General features: G+C 36.2%; 1 long non-coding RNA gene across 1 annotated transcript; it reads right to left on the bottom strand.

Moving 5' to 3' along the window:
- Nucleotides 1-3519: 3519 nt before the first annotated feature.
- On the bottom strand, nucleotides 3520-6682 carry LOC145718030 (uncharacterized). Its single transcript, XR_014141538.1, has 2 exons — nucleotides 5601-6682; nucleotides 3520-4280 (listed from the first exon to the last, which is right to left on the bottom strand). It is a non-coding gene; the product is annotated as an uncharacterized LOC145718030 (long non-coding RNA).
- Nucleotides 6683-6897: the final 215 nt, after the last annotated feature.

Genomic DNA, 6897 nt, shown 5'->3' with positions numbered 1-6897 from the left:
AAAACTGAGAGCTTTTCCCCTAAGGTTCCCCAAGGAACACGAGGGATGCCTACTCTTACCACTGTTGTTCAACACACAAGTCTTAGCCTGAGCAAACAAGAAGAAGAAAGAAAAGGCATTCAAATTAGCAAAGAAGTCAAACTCTCACTCTTCTCAGACATGATACTTTATGTGGAAAACCCAAAAGACTTCACCCCAAAATTGCTAGAACTCATACAGGAATTCAGCAATGTGGCAGGATATAAAATCAATGCACAGAAATCACTTGCATTTCAATACACTAATGAGACAGAAGAAAGAGCAATTAAGGAATCGATCCCATTTACAATTACACCAAAAACCATAAGATACCTAGGAATAAACCTAACCAAAGAGGTAAAAGATCTGTTCTCAGAAAACTATAGAACACTCAGGAAAGAATCTGAGGAAAATGCAAAGAAATGGAAAAACATTCCATGCTCATGGACTGGAAGAATAAATATTGTTAAAATATCTATGCTACCCAGAGCAATCTACACATTCAATGCAATCCCTATCAAAATACTACTGATATTTTTCACAGAAGTGGAACAAATAATCCTAAAATTTGTATGGAACCAGAAAAAGACCCCAAATAGCCAGAGGAATGTTGAAAAAGAAAACCAAGGCTGGTGGCATCACAATGCTGGACTTCAAGCTCTATTACAAAGCTGTCATCATCAAGACAGTATGTTACTGGCACAAAAACAGACACATAGATCAATGGAACAGAATAGAGAGCCCAGAAATGGACCCTCAACTCTATGGCCAACTAATCTTCAACAAAGCAGAAAAGATCCAATAAAAAAAGACAGTCTCTTCAATAAATGGTGCTGGGAAAATTGGACAGCCATATGTAGAATGAAACTGGACCATTTTCTTACACCATATACAAAGATCAACTCAAAATGGACAAATGACCTAAATGTGAGACAGGAATCCATCAAAATCCTCGAGGACAACACAGACAGCAACCTCCTCCACCTCAGCCACAGCAATTTCTTGCTACACAAGTCTCCAAAGGCAAGGGAAACAAAAGCAAAAATGAACTATCAGGACTCATCAAGATAAAAAGCTTCTGCACAGCAAAAGAAACAGTCGACAAAACTAAAAGGCAACCTATAGAATGGGAGAAGATATTTGCAAGTGATCTATCAGATAAAGGGCTATTATCCAAGTTCTATAAAGAACTTATCAAACTCAACATCCAAAAAACAAATAATCCAGTCAAGAAATGAGCGAAGACATGAACAGACTTTTCTCCAAAGAAGACATACAAATGGCTAACAGACACATGAAAAAGTGCTCAAGGGCGCCTGGGTGGCTCAGTTGGTTAAGCGACTGCCTTTGGCTCAGGTCATGATCCCAGGGTCCTAGGATCGAGTCCCGCATCGGGCTCCTGGCTCAGCGGGGAGCCTGCTTCTCCCTCTGACCCTATCCCCTCTCATGCTGTTTCTCTCTCTCTCTCTCTCTCAAATAAATAAATAAAAAATTTAAAAAAAAAAGTGCTCAACATCACTCAACATCAGGGAAATACAAATCAAAACCACACTGAAATACCACCTCACACCAGTCAGAATGGCTAAAATTAACAAGATAGAAAACAACAAATGTTGGCGAGGATGTGGAGAAAGGCGAGCCCTCTTACACTGTTGGTGGGAATGCAAGCTAGTACAGCCACTCTGGAAAACAGTATGGAAGTTCCTCAAGAAGTTAAAAATAGAGCTACCCTACGACCCAGCAATTGCACTACTAGATATTTACCCCAAAGATACAAATGTATTGATCCAAAGAGGCACCTGCACCCCAATGCATCCCGATGTTTATAGCAGCAATGTCCACAATAGCCAAATTGTGGAAAGAGCCAAGATGTCCATCAACAGAAGAATGGATAAAGAAAATGTGGTATATATATACACTGGAATACTACTCAGCCATCAGAAAGGATGAATACTTACCATTTACATCAACGTGGATGGAACTGAAGGGTATTATGCTGAGCGAAGTCAATCAGGGAAAGACAATTACCATATGGTTACACTCACGTGGAATATAAGAAACAGCACAGAGGATCATAGGGAAGGGAGGAAAAACTGAATGGGAAGTCATCCGTTAACTATAACTATTAACTATAGGAAACAAACTGAGGGTTGCTAGAGGGGAGGTGGTTGGGGGAATGAGATAATTGGGTGATGAGCATTAAGGAGGGTACATGATGTGATGAGCACTGGGTATTACATGCAATTGATGAATTACTGAACACGTGAAACTAATGATGTACTATATGTTGGCTAATTGAATCTAAATAAAATCAAAACAAAACAAAAAGATAAGAGACAGCAAATAGCAAATGGCATTTCTAAAAACCACACTATCCTCTAATATATACCTGATGTCATGTAAAACTGTAATTTGGAAAAAAAAAAAAAAGAGAATTTAATATTGCTGCTTCAGGACAGCAAAGGTTAAAGAAAAAATGTAGCATATACATTAGAAGCAGAAAAGATTAATGCATTCAATTTAGTAAAGAATGCAGGGGGGAGGGGAATAAATGATCAAACTAGATTCAAGTTAATGCATTAGGCTGTTCCTCCTGAGATTCTTGTCCGAAAAACTTTGTAGCATATGAGATCACATATTTAATGCTGTCTTTAAGGTAAGATTAAATGTTTATGGATTAAAAATGGCAAAGTCCAACTGCAGTGCTCCTTTAGTTTTTCCCCCCAGAAAGGTTCTTCCAATTAATTGTATTTTAAAAATAACTTATCATTCTTATAAATAATAATATCTTATTGAATAATAATAATTTGTATTATACAAATAGTATATTAAGTAAGATTTATATTTTGTTTGTGGGTTTTGTTGTTGTTGTTTGTTTTCTTAGTTTTATTACAATCAGGAACTATATGGTCATTTTCCATGGAATTTAGAACCTGCTAAATCATATAATGGCTTGACAAGATTTATATTTAATCTGGATTATGTATTCTTTTAAAAATAAATATGATGTATAACATTGTTTAAAAAAGAGGAGCGGGCGCCTGGGTGGCTCAGTTGGTTAAGCAACTGCCTTCAGCTCAGGTCATGATCCCAGGGTCCTGGGATCAAGTCCCGCATTGGGCTCCCTGCTCTGCGGGGAGCCTGCTTCTCCCTCTCCCACTCCCCCTGCTTGTGTTCCCTCTCTCGCTGTGTCTCTCTCTGTCAAATAAATAAATAAAATCTTTAAAAAAATAATAATAAATAGAAAAAAAAGAGGAGCTATTTTAACCTTAACATTGTCCCAGCATAGTTAATTTAACATGAATGTGCTTCATTCTGGGCCCTCTAGGAGGCAAAAACAATTTTTTTTTAAGTTCTCAGTACCAGAAAGGGATGGTCCTCTGCAGGTTAATAGGCAAGTATTTTTTAATATTAAAAATTCAACATCTGGAAATGTGGTTTGTACAGCATATCTTATGTGGGGCATAAATGTGTGCTTTAGAGGTAATATTTTTAAAAATCTCTAGCATTTTCTTAAATGTAGGAATTTTATTAGCCAGGATAATGCATCTTTAAATTTTCAGAAGTCCACCATATAGCTACTCCTATGCCAGCAGTTCAGGCAATCAATCCACTGCTGATCAGTAAACCTTGTGTATAATACCAACCTATGATACTAGCCTGTCCAATAACAGAAACAAGTACAAATAAATGGTTCTAAAAATTATGAGAGTCAACAGAGTATTTCTCATCCCAAGAGAAAAGAGCAAATCCACGGGAAAGAGAAAAGTTCTACCGAAAGATAGAATTTAAACTCATTTAACAGGTTTTTGCACGAGAAAAACAAACTTCCAAATGGTACAACTGTTCTGTTATACAGCCATATGCAACTATTTCTTTAAATATAAATGTTCATCATCTGATTGACTATTGGTATTAAGAAACACATCTATCAACAATTACAGAAAATCCTATTTTCTCCAAAATCAGGCAAAAGGCACTTTCATGTAGCACCTTCTTTTCCTGTTTGGTCCCAAGACTTAGATGATGCAAGTTCAGCATCTAAGTAATTTATGTCAAGAACTATAGTTAACAGTAAGATAATCAATGGTGAGTATTTCAATAGAATCTGCATGAGCTTTCTGAGTAACAATCAGACTGTAAAAAGGTGTTATTTTGTTGGCTTACCAGTTGTACTTTTGTTCCAAGGAAGTTCCACCATAAGTTCTAAATAATTTCTAGTCAGAGCATATTCTGGCATTGACTGAGGCATTTTTTTGAGTCTGTGGGGAAAAAATACACAGCAAAAATGTTCCATAACATAGAAAAATTCCCTAAAAACACAAAAATCCAGCATCTGCCTTTCTGGGTCAGATATATCATGCATATTAAAAAATCTGGAAATGTTTTTAAAAATCCGGTTATTTTGTTTTGTGATGTACTTATGGAACAAAATTAAAACAGAGAGCTGCAAACTGGAGGGGGCAGGGATGGGGGAAGGAACACTGTATCGGATTCTGTCCTTGAAATATGATCTTACCAGTATCAGCATCTCACAGAGGGGATCTCAAGTCATACTTATCCATTGATATACCTATCACAGTAAGATTTAAGTGTCTAACCATGCATAACACAATAATTATATTTTTTGTATCAGAGATGAAATCAGCTCGTAAAAGCAAGCTAGTATCATATATTTAATTAAAAGATGCAACTTCCATAATAAATGCAGTGTTTAACAAAGTGTTCTGCCCACAACAGATGTTCTACATTTATTAATTAATGCCAGTCAATATAAAATATCCCTGAACTACAACTCATGTCCTTAACTGTGAACCTGAGAAAGTCAAATCTTTAACTACTGAGCATTCACTTAGGTTCATTATAATTTACTAATAAAAGAAAATGCAACACAGTTATACTGTGTCAAGTACAGAAAGAAAATACTGGTGTTCTATTTAACCCTGAGATTATCCACATACCCTATGCTGTCATCAAGGTTTCTGTGTACTTTACCTTATACAAAGAGAAACTGACAGTCCCTGCCCTCTAGAGTTTACAATCTTTTTTCTAAAGAAGAAGTAAGTGACATGTGAAAAACACAGTGATAACTGAACAAACACTGTGTCTAAACAAAGCACAACCCATTAGTTAAGACAATAGAAAGGCAGTTAACAATAGTGGTCACATTTGACAGTACACTGTAGGTGGAAGAACTGCATCACTTACACACAGCACCTGAGAAAAAGCTTAGGGACGCTGGTATTAATTCAGGAGTATTAAGAATGTTTTAAAAATCAGACTCTGGTTGAGGAATGAAGAGGGATAATCTAAAGATTCCACAGATCACAGCTATAATCTGAGAATCTGGAAAGCAATGAAAGGTAAAAATTGACACTGGAAAGATAAAATGAATACAGTGGTCTATGTCTATATGAAATATAAGAAAAGGAGAAAGGTCAAAGAACATAAAACAAATAACTCAGCTTTCAGTTTGTGATCCAAAGAAGTAAACTCAAGTTTCCATGAGCAACAATTTTTAACATTAATATGCAAAATGAAAATACCAATGAGTGAATAGCTTCTTTTTAGCATCAATTTACCTTTTTATCTCTTTGACACAGACCTTATGGGCCTGCTCTGGCATACTGGATGTTCGTATTTTTCTCTCTAGCATGACGATGTCATCATTGTCTTCATCCTCATCATCATCTTCTAAAGCTCCTGGGATGTGTGTAATCCTCCTAATAGGACGTATTGCTATAACCTAAAGTAGAAAGTAGAAGAGTAAAACTGTGTGTCAAAATAAATTGGAAATGAGGTAGTTAGTTACACACAAGGTTATAATTGGTGCTGAATAACATTTTCAAAATTAGAGTCTACACCTTTAGGAACTAAGTTCAAAATGATAACTAAGAGGCACAAGCATATAAAAGCAGCAGAATTTCTAAAGTGGATCAACATAAAGTGGGCATTATTTTACTATATGCTTATACTACAATATGAGAAAAAAAATTCAAGAACTGGCTACTAAAGATAACGACAACATCTAGGAATATCTTTCTTTGAGCTACTACTGCAGCCACTACTTTCTTGATTATATTACTACTTAGCAATGGCCAACAGAATTCCACCTTCCCTCCTACATTACAAAATTTCTAACATCTTTAATGTTTCTACCATTGACTCTATTCTCTTTTGTCTCCAACACACAGAAAAGTCTTCCTCCTTTCAAAATATCTGATCTTACTATGTCCCTTTCCGTTAACTACACACTGTTTACTTCCCTTCTTCTGATGTTCTGTTTTTCCAACAAGTGGCTTTGACCACCACTTCCCTTTCCTCCTTGAGTACTTCAATAATCTGTACTTCATACTTTGGCTTTTGTCTCCATTATGTTGAAATTGCTCTCTGAAATCCAACAACGATCCTCTTTGCCAAGTCAAATGGCTTTATTTGTGTTCTCTTTCTCCACAACTTCTCTATCAGATTTTAAAACTTCCAAAGTGTTCTTTTGAAATTCTCAACTCAGTAATATCATGAATCAACACCAGCCAATCACTGGAGCAAATGATACACTGGTATTTCATTTAAAAGCATGGGAATTTATTTTTTAAAGTATTATTATTATCTATTTAATACATTCAAATATGAAAAGTTAAAAACATAAGGCAGTAAATAAAAAAGCAATTTTTTTTTTTTAAAGATTTTATTTATTTATTTGAGAGAGAGAGAATGAGAGACAGAGAGCATGAGAGGGAGGAGGGTCAGAGGGAGAAGCAGACTCCCTGCCCAGCAGGGAGCCCGATGCGGGACTCGATCCCGGGACTCCAGGATCATGACCTGAGCCGAAGGCAGTCGCTTAACCAACTGAGCCACCCAGGCGCCCAATAAAAAAGC

This window comes from Leptonychotes weddellii, unplaced genomic scaffold (assembly GCF_054177405.1).
Source record: "Leptonychotes weddellii isolate Sample4059 unplaced genomic scaffold, ASM5417740v2 HiC_scaffold_10172, whole genome shotgun sequence".
Classification (NCBI taxonomy): Eukaryota; Metazoa; Chordata; class Mammalia; order Carnivora; family Phocidae; genus Leptonychotes; species Leptonychotes weddellii.
Note: the sequence above shows the minus strand (reverse complement) of the source record. Positions and strands in the feature narration are given on the sequence as shown.